The sequence below is a fragment of the Molossus molossus genome, unplaced genomic scaffold (assembly GCF_014108415.1).
Source record: "Molossus molossus isolate mMolMol1 unplaced genomic scaffold, mMolMol1.p scaffold_m16_p_11, whole genome shotgun sequence".
NCBI classification, from domain to species: Eukaryota; Metazoa; Chordata; class Mammalia; order Chiroptera; family Molossidae; genus Molossus; species Molossus molossus.
Genome location: NW_023425346.1, coordinates 51827195 through 51844642, shown reverse-complemented (window position 1 = coordinate 51844642; position 17448 = coordinate 51827195). Strand labels below are relative to the sequence as shown.

The 17448-nt window shown below is 42.4% G+C and overlaps 1 pseudogene; it reads right to left on the bottom strand.

The window, feature by feature from the left end:
• Positions 1 to 7313: 7313 nt before the first annotated feature.
• Positions 7314 to 8094, bottom strand: LOC118625458 (annotated as a pseudogene).
• Positions 8095 to 17448: the final 9354 nt, after the last annotated feature.

Sequence of the window (17448 nt, the reverse complement as noted above, 5' to 3'; positions counted from 1 at the left end):
ACCCCAAATCAATGGAAAAAGCCTCAGGTGAGGATTAACAAAAAAATGGGGGATAAAACAAGTTGGAAAAAAAAAAGTCAGTAGATGCAAGGTATAAATCAGAACATAGAACACCAAAGAGAAATCTTTATTTCTCTAAAATATGTTTTTATTGATTTTTTAGAAACTGATGTGGTTCTCAAGTGCTTCATGCACACCTCCTACTGGGGACAGCCTGCAACCTGGGCATGTGCCCTGGCTGGGAATTTAACCCAGGACCTCTTGGTCCATGGGATGATGCTCAATCCACTAAGCTACACCAGCCGGGCAAGAAAATCTTCATTTCTAAAAGATGGTGTTGAATGCGTGGACAGCAGCCTGCTTGACAGCCATGTATAGTCTTAACAGTCACAACTTTAATAGGACTTAACATCTTAAATCTCTATGCCATGAGCATCATGCTGAAACCCAGTTCAATGAAAGGACTCAAGGGGTTGGGGTAGTTAGAATGAGTATAACATTGAGTTCCATCTCTGCTTTTTTTCCCCCAATCATCACCCAAGGATAATTTTTTATTGATTTTTGAGAGAGCAACAAATCAGTTGCCTCCGGTGTTGCCCTGACTAGGGATCAAACCCACCATCTTTTGGTCCAACCAACAGCCACACCAGCCAGAGCCCTACCTCTGCTTTTAATGTAACTGGGCAAGTGAACAGCCCCTCTTCATTTTCTTATTTGTAAATCAGAAATAATGGCCAACTTGACCTGTCATAACTGGTTTGTAGAAAATGATATAAATGTTCAGAGATGTAAATACATTTCAAATTTAGATATTTTGCCCTGGCCAGTTGCTCAGTGGTTAGACCATCAGCCCTCAAACCAATGAGTCACGGGTTCAGTTCCGGTCAAGGGCACATATCTGGGTTGCCATTTGGTCCCCAGCCCTGGTCAGGGTCGTGGGGGAGACATGTAATTGATATGGATGTCTCTCTCCCCCTTCCACTATCTGAAGATAAAATAATCCTCTAGTGAGGATTTAAAAAATAATTTAAAAATTTTTTTATATATTTTGAAGTAAATGCATAAAGTACATGTAAACATCTGCAGACAAAACTATATAATACAAAGTTGGATGTTTTATTTTTAACAACTTTTAGATGAAAGTAGCCTATGACTGCCAAGGGTGATATAGTCAAAGCTTTATATCTGAAACAACATAGACCACAAATACTAAAGTCTAGTCAGTTTCAGTTGTCTCCTACAGGCCTAGGGAAAACCAAGTTCAATCATGGAGTAGTAGCTTTCTTTTTATTTTTTTCCTCTGTATTATTTTATCTTCCATCAATAGAGCTATCAGCTTTCTTAAGTGTAAAGTCTGAACTGTTTAAAAAACTAACCAAAAGGTAAGTTATGGTTCTTTGTGCTAAAAATGAAGTACTTGTCCTATTGAAGAGCCTTGAGAACGAAGTCTGGAAAGGGAAGCCCTGGTGAATTTGGTGTATCTAATTTTGATTAGCAAATTTGAAGAACTTACTTGTGACAACCACGTAAGATAAGCTCTGCTTAAAAACGTACTGATTCTGCCCTGGCCGGTTTGGCTCAGCGGGTAGAGCCTCGGCCTGCGGTCCGGAGAGACCCGGGTTCGGTTCCCGCTAAGGGCACGTACCTCGGTTGCAGTTTGTCCCCGGCCCTGGTTGGTCGTGCGGGTGGCAACCACTCGATGTGTCCCTTCACGTCGATGTTTCTCTCTCTCTCTCTCCCTTCCTCTCTCTCCCTCCCACTCTATCTGTACAAAAAATGGAAAAATATCCTCGGGTGAGGATAAAAATAAATAAAAAAATTAAAAAAAAGGACTGATTCTGCCCTGGCCGGTTTGGCTCAGCGGTTAGAGCACCAGCCTGTGGACCAGAGTCCTGGGTTCGGTTCCCGCTAAGGGCACGTACCTTGTTTGCAGTTTGTCCCCTGCCCCATGGGGTTGTGTGGGTGGCAGCCAGTTGATGTGTCTCTCTCACATCGATGTTTCTTTCTTCCTCCCTCTCTCCTTCCAGCTCTATCTGAAGATAAATGCAAAAAAAAGTACTGATTCTTCATTGCATTCTACCCACTTCTCTTTAAAAATGTACATTTGTATTTTCTGGTTTAAACTAACTTCTGTCTCTCCACTGTCTTCTGGGTCCTCAGTATGCTTGTCAAGGCCTTGGCTGAGCAGTCTTCAGAGCTCAAACTTCAGACCACTTTCTGCAGTTCTCTGTCCCTGAAGAGTTGTCAATCCACTTGCTGCTTCTCTAAGGCTATAAGGCCATCTTTTAAAACTTGGCTCTGGTTCATCTTCTGTCCCCAGCTATACCTCTGATTCTGACAAGTACAAACTACTCTATGTTGGAACATTTTCTTAACAGCCTGGAAATTGGAATCTTGTTAAAATACATGGTGGTGGGTATATGAATGTTCATTATATTTTCTGTGAGCTTGAAAGTGATCATAATTAAAGGTCTTATTTTTTAAAGCAATAACATGCTATTTATTTTGCTTTAATTCTGATTTGTTTATCTCTAAAAACTTAAATAAACATTTGGGACACCACTAAAGGCCAGTTACTTGTTAGGTAACCAGAAGAACTCAAAAGAAGACACAGCAACTGCTGCCCTAAGGGAGTTCACAAAGTGAACCTCAAACCCTCCTGATGAAGACAGTCATGTTTCTTTTTCTTTTTTTTTTGGTTAGTGCCCCTACCAGGAACTGAACCCAGGACTCTGGTCTGCAAGCCGACGCTCCAACCGCTGAGCCAATCCAGCCAGGGCCATGTTTCTTTTTTTTAGTGTTATAAAATAGCTTTATTATTTTTTAAAATTTTTTAAATTAAATTTGATTATTAAAAGTATTACAGATACCCCTCCTTTTTACCCCATTGACACCCTCCTCCTCGCTCCTGCCTCCCCCGTTCAACACACTTGTCTGTGTCTATTGGTTATGCATACACGCATATCAGTTCTTTGGTTTATCTCTTCCCTTGCCCTACCCCCTCATGTTTCTATTTAAGTCCCTGCTTGCTTGAAGAAGGAGGAATGCAGGGAAGCAACAAGTAGAGATCTCAACAGAAAATGAGAAATACAGAAAATTTTTTTTTTTTTTTTATCCTCACTAGAGGACTTTTTTTTTTGACATTTTGTTCAGATAGAGTAGGAGGGAGAGAGAGAGAGAAACATCGACGAGAAAGGGACACATAGAGTGGTCGCCACCCACAGGACCCAACCAGGGCCGGGGACAAACTGCAACCGAGGTACGCGCCCCTAGCGGGAACCGAACCCGGGTCTCTCCAGACCGCAGGCCAATGCTCCAACCGCTGAGCCAAACTGGCCAGGGCTAGAAAATTTTAAAGCAAAAGCTTTGAAGTGGAATTTGAGTTTATGGAATAGAAATCATCCCTCTTGCTCTACTGGTGAGAAGATACTACACACTGAAGAAATAACAGCAGAGACCTACGTCTTGGCAGGTAATTGAGTTGTAAATATAGCTGCACCCCATTATACCCCATATCCCTACCCTAAAACTGCTTTCCAACATCCTTTGCGCTTTTGGCAATTTGGAGAGCCGTACTGCGTTATAGAAGTATATGTAAACATTCATATGAATTCTTAGGGCCTCAAAACTCCTGTCTTCCTAACCTGAGCCAAGAAGCAGAGAAGGCCTTGGTTTCCAGCCCAGGTACTAAATATGCTGGGCCAGCAACATGCTAATAACCAGCAGGGCAAGATGGAGGCCACAAACTTGACTGTCAGAATGGGAAGATCCCTGCATTAATGGTCATAAAAAAAATACATGGAAATGTTGCATAACCCAAAAAGCACTATATAAATTAGTATCGTTGTGGTTATGAGCTGCTTTCATAGTTCATGTCCTTGGACAAGTCAACATGTGCCGTCTGCAAGCCTTAGTTTCTTCATCTATAAATGAAAATAATTATCTCGGGTGTCAATGGGGGGAAAAGAAACATCTGTAACAAAAATAAATTAATGAAATTAAAAAAAATAATTATCTCATTGGGCTCTTGCAAACTCAGATAATTTATGCAATAATTCATTATAAACTGAACAAATAAAAGTATTGTTATTCAAACTCTGTTCTACTTGAAAACAAGAAGACCCAACAGTTATGTATTGCAGGGGTGAAGTCAATGGGAGGGACTAGGAAACCTATGGTAGCCACCAGCCAGCCTTTTACCTGACCCATTTCTTTTATTTCTGGGTATACAGCTAGACTATATTCCTCAGCCTTCCTTGTACTTAGATGTGACTGAGTTCTAGCCAATGGAATGGTAGTGGTGGTACCGTACATCACTTGGAAGTGCCCTATTCTGCCCCACCCCTGATGTTGATGCAGACAAACAGTAGTCTTGGGAACCAGGTATTAATATATAGAAGCTAAGGTAAAAACCTGTTGCTCTGAAACACCACCACTGACTTAGAGGACAGACACCCACTGATCAGGAACATCCATTTTGGACATAGAGAAAGAAAAACTTTTGTTACATTTGGGTTATTATATTAGCTTGAAACATGAAATTACTGATATTTTATTTTTACCTATAAAAATGATAATATGGCCCTGGCCGGTTTGGCTCAGCGGTTAGAGCGTCGGCCTGAGGTACAGAGAGACCCGGGTTCGGTTCCCGCTGAGGGCATGTACCTCGGTTGCAGTTTGTCCCCGGCCCTGGTTGGTCGTGCGGGTGGCAACCACTCGATGTGTCCCTTCACATCGATGTTTCTCTCTCTCTCTCTTCCTCTCTCTCCCTCCTGCTCTGTCTGAACAAAAAAAAAATGCAATAATGTCCTCGGGTGAGGATAAAAAAAAAAAAAATGATAATATGATTCAACCTAAGAGATATTTTTGTTTGTTTCAGCAGCTAGTGTAACCTTAATAAACTATCTTAGAGAAAAATTTTTTTAAATCCTCACCCTAGGGTAATATTTAGAGAGAGAGAGAGAGGGAGACATCAATCGATTGCCTCCCACACATGCCCTGAGAACCTACAACCTAGGTATGTGCCCTGACCAGGAATCGAACCCATGACCTTTTGGTGTATGGGATGATGCTGCAAACAACTGAGCCACCCACCTAGGGCTTAGAGAAAGTCTTTTTTAACAATCATGTTTCAAACGTGAGAAAGGAAATTAGGATTGTTGAGGTCGTGGTTTAGAGATTGTTACTGCCTGCCGTTGACTCATATTTGAATGCAAAAACATTTGATTTGCTTCAGAAAATGTTGACCAACAGAGTTTTATTTTATTTTTAATTTATTGGGGTGACATTCATTAATAAAATTATATAGGTTTCAGGTTACAATTCTATAACACATCATCTGTATATTGTATTGTGTGTTCACCATCCCAAGTCAAGTACATCACCACTTGTTCCTACCTTTACCCTCTTCTACCTCCCCTTACCCCTTTTCCCTCTGGTACTCACCATACGGTTATCTGTATCTATGAAGGGTTTTTTGTTTTGTGTTTTGCTTAATTCCTTCATCTTTTTCACCCAGCCTCCTAACCCTGCTCCCCTTTTGACAGCTGTCAGTCTGTTCTCTGTCTCTATGAGTCTGTTTCTGTTTTGTTTATTAGTGTATTTTGTTTAGTTAAGTTCCACATATAAGTGAAATGTTATGTAACTTGTCTTTCTCTGACTGGCTTACTTCACTTATAATAATACTCTCCAGTTTTTGTTTTGTTTTTAAATATATTTTTATTAATTTTTAGAGAGAGAGGAAGGGAGAGATAGATAGAAACATCGATTGGCTGCCTCCTGCACGTCCCGCACCGGGGCCTGAGCCCAAAACCCGAGCATGTTCCCAAACCGGGAATTGAACCAGAACCATCCACTGAACCACACCGGCCCAGAAATACTCTCCAGTTTTAAAAAGTTGAATTCATTGCTGAATCAAAATTTCTTGTTGTGCCATCAAAAATATTTTTCCCGCCCTGGCTGGTTTGGCTCAGCGGTTAGAGCGTCAGCCTGTGGTCTGGAGAGACCCGGGTTTAGTTCCCGCCGGGGGCACATACCTCAGTTGCGGTTTGTCCCCAGCCCTAGTTGGGTCGGTGGATGGCGACCACTCGATGTGTCCTTTTCATGTCGATGTTTCTCTCTCTCTCTCTCCCTCCCACTCTATCTGAACAAAAAATGGAAAAATGTCCTTGGGTAAGGTTAAAAAAAAAACACAAAAAACTTAGTTTGGCTGGTGTGGCTCAGTGGATTGAGCATCGTCCCATGGACTGAGAGGTTCTAGTTCAATTTCTCGACTGGGCACATGCCCAGGTTGGGTTGCAGGTTCCATCCCAGGTGGGAGACGTGCAGGAGGCGGCCGATTGATGTTTCTATCTCTCTCTCTAAAAAAAAAAAATCAATAAAAGCATTTCTTTTAAAAAGTTGTATGGTGCTCCAGCTGGTGCAACTCTACTGGGCATCATTCCATGCACCAAAAGGTTGCCAATTACATTCCTGGTCAGGGTACATGCTCTGGTTGTGGACTCCATCCCCAGTAGGGGGTGTGCATGAGGCAGCCAGTGGATGTTCTCTCTCTCTCTCTCTCTCTCTCTCTCTCTCTCTCTCTCCTCCCCTTCCTCTTTCTCTAAAAATCAATTTAAAAAATATTTTAAAATCCCAGCCAGTGTAGCTTAGTGGATTCAGCGTCATCCCATGTACTGAGAGGTCCCAGTTCGATTCCCAGTCAGGGCACATGCCTGGGTTATGGGCTCCATTCCCAGTAGGCGGCAGGCAGGAGGCAGCTGATTGATGTTTCTCACACTGAAGTTTCTTATCTCTCCCTCTCCTTTCCTCTCTCTCTTAAAAACAAAACAAAACAAAACAAAACAAAACAAAACTTATAAAAACAAAGTTATATGGCAAAAATAGTATGAAATAGTCAAAATAGAACAAAGAGAGCCCTGGTCAGTTTGGCTCAACGGTTAGAGCGCTGGTCTGCAGTCCAGGGAGACCCAGATTCGGTTCCCGCTAAGGGCACATACCTTGGTTGCAGTTTGTCCCCAGCCCTGGTTGGGTTGTGTGGGAGGAAGCCACTCGATATATCCTTTATTTATTTATTTATTTATTATTTTATTTTTTTTTAAATAATGACCAGTATATTTATTTTCTGTGTGCAATGTAGATTTCCTTACGCACCAGGAAAATAAATTCATCTTATATACTTCTTCAAACCAAGAGGATTTTAAGGAAAGCACAGAAGCATTGTGAGCCAGGCAGCCCTAGAAATCAATCGAGTAATGCTCTGACAGGGTGACGTGACAGTCTGAATACTGGATGTACAGTCTAGTCAGGCCATGTATCTTTTAAAAAGCTTTTATTAAAGGTCTTTATAGAGCAACATCCAGACTCCAGATCCAGCTGCCAAGGAGACCCTGTTACGCTGTGGGTACTGGCTGGGGCATGGCAGGCGGCTCTGGCTTCCCACCCTTCTGTTCTGAGATGGGCGTGGTGGGCAGTACCTCAGCTTTGGGTTCCACAATGCTCACATGGTCAGGCAGCGGCTTCTTAGGGCCTATCTTACCACTTCGGTCCCAAGGAAGCATGATCTTCACTTTGATGCCAAGCACACCTTGCCTGAGCAGCACATGGCGCACGGCAGTGTCAACATAGTAGTTAACAGGGTCCCCACTGTGGATCATCAGACCATCAACAAACTTCATGGATTTAGCCCTCTGTCCTCGGAGTTTCCCAGACACCACGGCCTCACAGCCTTTGGCCCCACTCTCCATGATGAACCGCAGCACCACAGCAGGCTCTCCGCACCGCAAGGCCTCCGAGGAGTTTGTAACGCAGAGACTCTGCCTGGGCAATAGCACACAGACCTCTTGTGGCCACCTTTTCGGCATAAAGCTCTACATTGCCCTCAGGGAAGCCAAACCTCTTCTGAAACACAGCAGTCAATTCCCGAATGCGTCGGCCCATACTGTGTCCTGGTGGCTAAAATAATAATTTCTGTCCTGGTTGGTGTAACTCGGTGTAGCCATCTTCTGCCAGCTTCCAAGTGAGAAATTTGTTCAGTTCAGCTTTGAAGATGCCATCAGCAACAAACTTCCTCTTCTTGGAAATTTGCACCGCCATCCTGGCGCCCTGCACCGCAGAAGGAAATGCGGTACGTCCCTTTCATGTCGAGGTTTCTCTCTCTCTCTCCCTCTCTCTCCCTCCCACTCTATCTGAACAAAATATAAAAAGATGTCCTCCGGTGAGGATAAAAAAAAGAACAAAGAGATAGTTTCTTTAACATGTACAGAGGTTAAATTAATAAAAATATTTTTTAAAATTGTGTTCTTTATTAATTTTAGAGAGAGAGGAAGGGATAGGGAGAAAGAGATAGAAACATTCATGATGCCCTGGCTGATTTGGCTCAGTGGTTGGAGCGTTGTCCTGTGCGGACCAGAGTCCTGAGTTTGGTTCCCGCTAGGGGCGCGTACCAGAAAAAAGTAAAGAAACATTCAAGAGAGAGAGAGAACATCAATTGGCCACCTCCTGCATGCCCCTCACTGGGGATCGGGCCTACAATCTGGGCATGTGCCCCGACTGAGAATTGAACCAGCAACCTCTTGATGCATGTGTTAAAGCTCAACCACTGAGCCCTACTGGCCCAGCAATAAAAATTAAAAAAAAAAAAAAAAAAATACAAATAACAGGTAATCCCAGAAAGAGTGTCCAAATGATTAGTAATCATAAGAAAAGGTATACCTTATCCAAAGTTAAATTATAATAGTAACATTCAGTGTTGGCTGGAGTGTAGGAAAGCAGCTTTGCAATGTAGGTGGGAGTATTAACTGGCAGAAGCTTTTTGGAGGGCATTTTAAATAGCTATTAAAAGGAAAAATGCTCTCTGGGCAGGTAGCTCAGTTGGTTAAAGTGTTGTCTCGATATGGCATGGTTGCAGGTTATAATAGTAAAACCAGAAACAACCACAATATCTCATAAATAGGGGCTAGTAAATAATATGTCCAAAAGCTGCCATTAAATTATAGAAAGATCTCCAAGATATGTTATTTAGTGGGAAAAGCAAAGTGCAGAACAGTGCAAAATCATTTGTAAATTTTTTGAAAGGATATGTATATTTTTTTCCACTGGATCCATATACAAGGAACTATCAACAGTTGCCAACTTTGGAGAGAGGGATTGGAGATTTGGGGATCAGAGGATAAAAAGACTTGCTTTTCTTTCCTTTCTGTATTATTTTTGAAAAGTCATGTGCCTATATTACTTTTCACATGTATTTTTTTTTTAATGTAAAATAAATGAAGCTATAGTCAGAAACTACCACAATATATACTTTATTTTAAGCTATGATAACTGGCTATTTGCTGTTGTTTGTTTTTCCCTGCAGAGATCATGAGGGGTATATATTGTTTTATAGCTTGTGGTTTACCACCATAATCACCAAGCCTTTTCCACTAAAGAACAAAGTGGGAAGTGTAAAGTATAAATGAACAAATAATTTGAGATTTATTAGTTCCCCACACATGCCCTACCTTAGTCCCCAGTTACTAGTCACTACTACACTTTAGGCTGAGAAATCACCCCATGATTTTGAAGTGAATCTCCCAGAAAGTGCCACCCTGGCATGCACATTATTTCAAGCTGAAAACAATGAAAGCCCAACAAACTCTAGAAGAGTTTATTACCTCCCCCTTACTTACCTAAAGAGATGCAGATAGAAAAACCTGCCCCAGGAAAGGAAACAACATATTAGCCTTAACACATGAGGAAAGTGCCTCGGACAGGGAGAAGCCAAGCAAAAATCTGTTCCCTAGATTCCCCTTTGTGTCCCATTGTTTCTGGGTGGCCCTGTAAGAATTTGTTTACCAAATGTTTGCTCTTTCTCATCTACCTGTGAATTGCCTACTGCCCCCTCCTTAGTCTAAAATGACATAAATACCTCATTTTGCCTCACTGGAATTTTTATACTTATGTGAATTCCCGTGTGCAAGAATTAAAATTTGATTTTTCTCTTGTTAATCTGCTGTATGTCCTTTGGCTTATTTGACCAGCTGGAAGAATTAAAGAGGTAAGGGGAAAGCTTCTCTGGCCCCAGTAGTACATTTTTTTCTTTATTGATTTTAGAGAGAGAGGAAGGGAGAGAAACATTGATGAGAGAGAACATGGATTGGCTGCCTCCTGCATGACCCCCACTGGGTATTTGGCCCACAATCTGAGCATGTGCCCTGACCAGGAATCAACACTCAACCACTGAGCCACACCGGCGGACTGGCCCCAAGAGTATTAAGGTCTCATCCCCATTTTATATCAGAAGAACAAGAATCACAGAAGAATTATGGTGACAGAATATAACTCCAGCTTCCACCTGTTTAATATATCAGAGAAACATGTTTGTGAAATGCTAGATTGGAGATAAAAGAGTTGTCCTAAGTCTTAATGCAGCTGATCTGATTTGATCTTAAATGATAGGTAATAATTTCAAAGAAAGCATTAATTGATCTTAAGATTTTGCTATTATTCTCCACTTATTCTAGATGTGCTTTTCTCTTTCTCATAGTCTTCCTCAGCACTTTCCTCCATCTCTTATCAGTTCTTAAGATTGGGTTTTCTTTCCTCTTCCCAAATCACGAATGTTTTCCCACCTTGTGAAATCTAGTGACTGGCTGTCCAGAGCTTTACTGCAATCGTATTCTTCTGAAGGAAATCCTCCTCTTAATTGCCAGGAATTCAAGTCCAAACTGAGAAGGGAGGGGGATTAGGGATTTGGCATACTGCCAGGTAATTGCCTTCTTTTCCCTTTAGCCATCTGCAGGCGACTGACTGGAGCCCTAGGATGAAACCACAGTCTCCCAGGGCTGGAAGGGACAGACTTTCAGGGATCCTGGGAGGTTTGAGACCAGTCATTCTCCTCTATACAAACAGGACCTCTTTTCAACCACAACCTAGCCTAACTTTAATGCCTTCAAAAGGGAAATATCACATAAATGGTTTACCACATATTAAAAACAGTACAGTATTGCCCTGGCCGGTTTGGTTCTGTGGTCAGAAAGTCGGCCTGCAAACTGAAGGGTCTCCAGTTTGATTCCTGGTCAAGGGCATATACCTGGGTTGCAGGTTCAATCCCCAGCTCCAGTCAGGGTGGGTGCGGAAGGCAACCAATCAATGTGTCTCTCTTCCTCCCTCTCTCCCCCTCCCTCCTCTCCTCCCTCCCCTCCCTTCCACTTTTTTTTTTTTGATAGAGTGGGAGGGAGAGAGAAGAAGAGAGAGAGAAACATCTATCTGAAAGGGACACATTGAGTGGCTGCCTCCCGCATGACCCAGCCAGGGCTGGGGACAATCTGCAACCGAGGTACATGCCCTTAGCGGGAGCCGAACCCAGGTTTCTCTGGACTGCAGGCCGACGCTTTAACCACTGAGTCAAACTGGCCAGGGCCCTTCCACTCTTTTTAAAAACCAATGGAAAAAATATTCTTGTTTGAGGATTAAAAACAACAATTATAAGTCCTGGCCAGTTTGGCTTAGCAGAAGAGTGTCGACCCATGGACCAATGAGTTGTGGGTTTGATTCTGATCAAGGGCACGTACCTCAGTTGCAGTCCAGTCCCTGACCCCCTGACCCGCGGGAGGCAGCCAGTCGATGTGTCTCTCTCATGTCAATGTTTCTCTCTCTCTCTCTCTCCCCCCCTCCCACTGTATCTGAAGATAAAAGAAAAAAATATCCTTGAGTGAGGATTAAAAATAATAATAGAACAAAAAACAAAAACAGTACAGTATCATAAAGCCTTTTATCTAAACTAGAGTTTGGCAAACATTTCCTGCAAAGGACCAGTAAATATTTTAGGCTTTACCTAACATAAGATCTCTAATGCAACTACTTACCTCAGCCATTGTCATGCAAGAGCAGCCATAGACAAATGAGTGTGGCTGTGTTCCAATAAAACTTTATTTATGAACACTAAAATTTAAATGTCATGCAATTTGTGTATGTCACATAAAGTAATTCTTTTTTCCTTAGCCATTTAAAAATGGGAAAAAAAAATTCTTAGCTCGTGGTCTGTACAAAAACTGACAGTTGGCTATAGTTTGTTGACTCTTGATTTAAACCACTGGTTTTCAAACTGCCTTGGCAAATCCTCTGAGGGGAGAAAGAGCTGGCAGACATAAGCAATCCCCACTCAGGCTTCAATAGGCACCATTCCTCTTTTTTCCTATTTCATATATTGGGCTCCCAGGTTCTGTTTTATTAAAAGGAAAAGTTTCATAGCCAAAAGTGTAAAAATTGCTGATCTAATCAGAATCCCTTTTTCTGAAACTAGCCTTGTTTTTTGTTTTTTTTTGTCTTTCCTCAGTGGAGATGGAGAAGAGTGTGTTATCTAGTTCATTTTAAAATTAAGCCCTGGCCACTTTGGCTCAGCTGTTGGAGCATTGGCCTGCAGACCAGAGAGTCCCAGGTTTGGTTCCCGCTAGGGGTACGTACCAAAAAAAAAAAAAAAAAAATTTAAATAAGACTTGTCCTTTCATATACTTCATAAGTTTGTTATATTATTCCAGACCTTTACTATGTCCTTGTGACCTTTCTCTCTCCAAATTCTCAAAAGTCATAAAAAGTTCCACAAAGTGAAATACTACATCAAAGGAAAGAGCACCTTTCTGTGTATTCCAGCATATTTTCTCTATTATTCAGGGTGTCCAACAGCAACGTGGCCAGAGGGAGAGCCCACGTTGTACTAGAATAAAGAAACAGTGCCAAGGCCAAAAGACTGTGTTTGGAATCTGGTCTGAGGAATAAGAGAGTCTTCATGGGAACAGAAAGTCCTGAGGTTAGATTCCAGAAAAATCTTGAATGGACAGGAAACATACTGGGAAGTAGGTAAGAGCAAGCGAGTTAGGATAGGTGCCCTGGGCAACACAGGGGTGCCTCAAATGCTTCCTTTATGTATAAATAATACATGTTCATCATAAATCAAAATTATATGTATACTAAAGAGAATTATATCACCCATAATCCTATTGTTACTGGGAGGGGGAGGTCCTCATCCCTACCTGTTGCTCCTAGGAGAAAAAGAATTTTCTGAGCCCTGGCCAGTTTGGCTCAGCGGTTGGAGTGTCGGCCTGTGGACCAGAGAGTCCCAGATTCAGTTCCTGCTAGGGGCACGTACCAAAAAAAAAAAATTTTTTTTTCTGAGACTCACACAGGAGAATGAGTGACTTTTTTTTTTTTATCCTCACCCAAGGACATTTTTCCATTTTTTGTTCAGATAGAGCGGGAGGGAGAGAGAGAAAGAGAGAGAGAGAAACATCGATGTGAAGGGACACACCCGCACAACCAACCAGGGTCGGGGACAAACTGCAACCGAGGTACATGCCCTTAGCGGGAACCGAACCCGGGTCTTTCTGTACCACAGGCCGACGCTCCAACCGCTGAGCCAAACCGGCCAGGGCTGATTTTTATTTTATTAATTAATTTATTTTTTATCCTCACCCGAGGACATTTTTCCATATTTTGTTCAGATAGAGTGGGAGGAAGAGAGAGAGAAACATCGACGTGAAAGGGACACATCGAGTGGTTGCCACCCACATGACCCAACCAGGGCCGGGGGACATAGCGCAACCGAGGTACATGCCCTTAGCGGGGACCTAACCCGGGTCTCTCTGGACCACAGGCCGACGCTCTAACCGCTGAGCCAAACCGGCCAAGGCAGAATGAGTGATTTTTATTTGTGTGGTATTAAATCCCTGAGTTTCCAAAGTCCCATTTTCCCCAGTCCCACCGTAGAAGAAGTGCCATTTTGCTTTTAATAGAGCTAAAATAAAAGCCAGTGTCTAGAGTTTCCATTCCGTATTGAAGCAGTTCGATCCAGCATAAGACTAGCTTAGTTTGTGTTTCCAGCTGCAGTCCATCAGTCCATTGCCTGTGAGGTCCACATGGCTGTGGGCCATATGGGTGAATGCAAGAGAGCCAAGAGCAACAAGAGAGAGAACTCCTTTGTTTAGGGGATTATGTATTCCCAAATTTCCTAGAGTTTACAGTGGCTCCACCCATTTCAGCCAATGATCTCTGTTCCCAGCTGTGACTAACAGGCAAGTACCTTCCCTATCTCACCCCAACTTCACTGGGCATACATCTATCTCCCCTATGTTGGACCCCTTTCCCCAGTGATTCTGCAGGGATTGGGCTAGTGTTCCCTGGGGAGTGTGACCTTTTGGGTGTCGCTGCCCAAATGACATGCCTATAATGTCTGATTCTCCCCTTTGCTCCTTTCCTATTATTAATAATTAGCTAATTACAATGGTATCACTAGCACTCCGAGATAATTACTATTAAAGACTTGATATGTGTCCTTTCAGAATTTTTTCTATGAACATACAAATGTATAAATTTTATATATAGTACTCAGTATTGCCACTTGGATGACTCATGGACAACTCAAATTCATTATATGCCAAAAAAAAAAAAAAAAAATGTCTTCATCTTCTCCAAACCTGCTTTACTGAAACTCACTGTCCATTTCAAAACCTAGGAGTTCCTGACCCTGCATCTCTCTCACCACCATCCCATGGATCACCAACTCTCTTTTGAAACTCTTGTCTTCCAGAAGTCAGAATAGTGACATTCTAACCCTTTCTTTCTAAAACCTAAATCTGATTCTTTTTTTTTTATCCTCACCCGAGGACATTTTTCCATTTTTTGTTCAGATAGAGCGGGAGGGAGAGAGAGGGAGAGAGAGAGAGAGAAACATCGATGTGAAGGGACACATCGAGTGGCTGCCACCTGCACAACCAACCAGGGTCGGGGACAAACTGCAACCGAGGTACGTGCCCTTAGCGGGAACCGAACCCGGGTCTCTCTGTACCGCAGGCCAACGCTCCAACCACTGAGCCAAACCGGCCAGGGCTAAATTTGATTCTTAAGCACATATAAAACATGTCTTTTTCAAAAGAGAGTCTTTATATTTGCACAACTGAAATTCAGGCTCCCCCGTGCAGAATGGGCAGTGTCTTTGCTAGCTAATATCCTGATGCCTACTGGACATCTGAAAGTTGTCATTGTCAAGGAAACCAGTAAAAGTTGGCACAAAATCATCTTTGGTCCCTATGAAGTCACGTATCTGTACTTGAGAGTTGAATTCCAGAGATTACCAAAGGCTCCAGAGACAGAAGGGATGCAGCCTAAGCGCCTGTAGGGATTCAGAACAAGCCACCCCAGGATGTGCCTCAGTGTTGTGGGTTATTTTAATTTAAGTCAATTGAGACCCTGAGGGCTCAGGAGAAATTTCTGCTATCCCAACCTTAACTACCTAGAAGAATTTAAATTAGGAGCCTGGCCCAAGATAACAGTTAACATCAGAAATGCCTTTTTACCTGGTAGGGCAAAATGATCATTACTGAATATGTGTTATCCCTGAAATTACCTTCTGAAGTGCCAAGGTGCATTCAAAATATCTTATATGCCTCAATTTCCCTTTTTGTCTCTGAACCTCTCGTATATATGGAATCTCTGACTCATTTATGCAGGGTTCCCATACATATGTATGTAATTAAGTTTGATTATTTTCTCTTGCTAATCTGTCTCATGCCTATTTTGTTATTAGGCCAGCTGAAAGAACCGTGAGAGCAGAGGAAAGTTTCTTCCTCCCCCACATTCTAAAGTGAGTTGGTTATGGAGGTGTCGTAATATAATGATATCGAGTAAACTTGGTAACTCAGAATCTAAGGACTCTTTGGGGAGTTAGTTTCAACTAACATTTGTGCCTTCTCTTTATAGTCTGAGAAACTCTGGAGGGAGGAGTTATCCCTAGATGACCGATTTTCTCTTACACTCTAATGTACTAATAATGGTAATAGTTACTGAGCAAATCACTGTGCACCAGGCATAGTGCTAAAGAGCTTTGTTTTCATGATCTCGTTCTCCTCTCACTGCCTCTGTGGATGAGGCATGTATATCAGAAGAGGAAAAGGAAGCTTTGAGACTAGGCAAAGTAATTTGTCTGGGAATGGAGCCCAGACTATGTGACTTTAGAGTCCTAACTCTTATGGCATTTGGTCCCTGCTGTATATACCCAAGATTCCACAGTGAAGACCAGGGTCAGAGAGAAGAGGAGGTTATTTAGGAAGGCAGCCCTCCACACTCTTGTGGAAACTAGGATCCGGGGATAAACCCCACTCCAAAGAGACTGAACTCCCTCAGGCAAGACTGTTATCCCAAAGCTTCTGTATTTGAATTATGGCCTGAAGTAGACAGAGATATCCTCAATAGAATGAGTCAGTCTGGGCTGTTGTAGAGGCTCTGGGTGGGGAGTTAGCTCCTTTGGAGAATAAGGTCAGAAATCTGCCAGTTATCCAATCTCCTGTGTCCACTGCCTTCAGTGTAAGTTCATTACCTGCTGTTCATTTCTTAATTTAATAATTTATATGCAGAGTTAACAGAAACCTTTGGGATTCCAAAAAACACTGTCATCGCATATAGTCTTCACTTCAACAATTTATTGCCGTTGCAAGTTACCAAATGACTGAATATCATTTGTAGATTTATTCAGCAACTGTTTTTTTATTTTATTCTCACCCGAGAACATTCTTTGCATTTATCTTCAGATAGAGCAGGAGAGAGAGAGAAGGGAAGAGAGAGAAACATCCAGTGGTTGCTACCCACACGACCCCAGGGCAGGGACAAACTGCAGCCAAGGTATGTGCCTTTAGTGGAACCGAACCAGGGACGCTCCGGTCCGCAGGCCAACGCTCTAACCGCTGAGCCAAACCGGCCAGGGGAAGTCAGCAACTATTTATTGAGTATTGTGTTTCAGATGCTGGGGATATAGTGATGACTAAGAAAACGAGTCTCTGTTTTCATGGAGCACAGGGGAGAAAGCAGATGGTAAGTGGGTAATTTACAACAAGGTGTGAGGAGTGATGTGCTGGGAAAGTACAGGACTAGGAACAGAGCAAAGAAACTTTCCAACTTTGAGGTCAGGAAATGTCTCCTTGAGGAAATAACTTTTAAGCAAAGACCTGAAGAGAAGGTGTAAGCCAAGTGAAAGGGAAGGTAATAGAAGGTGAGCAATCTAGATAGAGGGAAGGTAGTCTTGTGGAGAAGCTGCCAGAGGATGTGAGGTCAGCAGTTGGGAGGGACAGGAGAGTTCAGGGAGATATTTTTGTTTTACAAGTTGGGAGAGAAAAACAAATCGGGGTAAAAAATAAACGGTGAATTTGAGTAAAGTGTATGTGGAAAAAGTTACTGCCTCCAAAGAAAAGTGATGGATCATATTAGTCCCCTGCTTGTACTCTAATGGCTTCCCATGACAAGAAACTGAAAACTCCTTATTAGGACACACAGGACCCTGAGATGGTATCAGTGGAGAAATGGGAGGGTCCAATTTCTCTATCACTAGTGAGAGTGGGGCTTTTGGGGCAATTCTGAAGAATAAGATGTGGTAAAATATTTTATTTTCATGGAGTCATTTCTCTTGGGTTGCAAAGTCCCAGT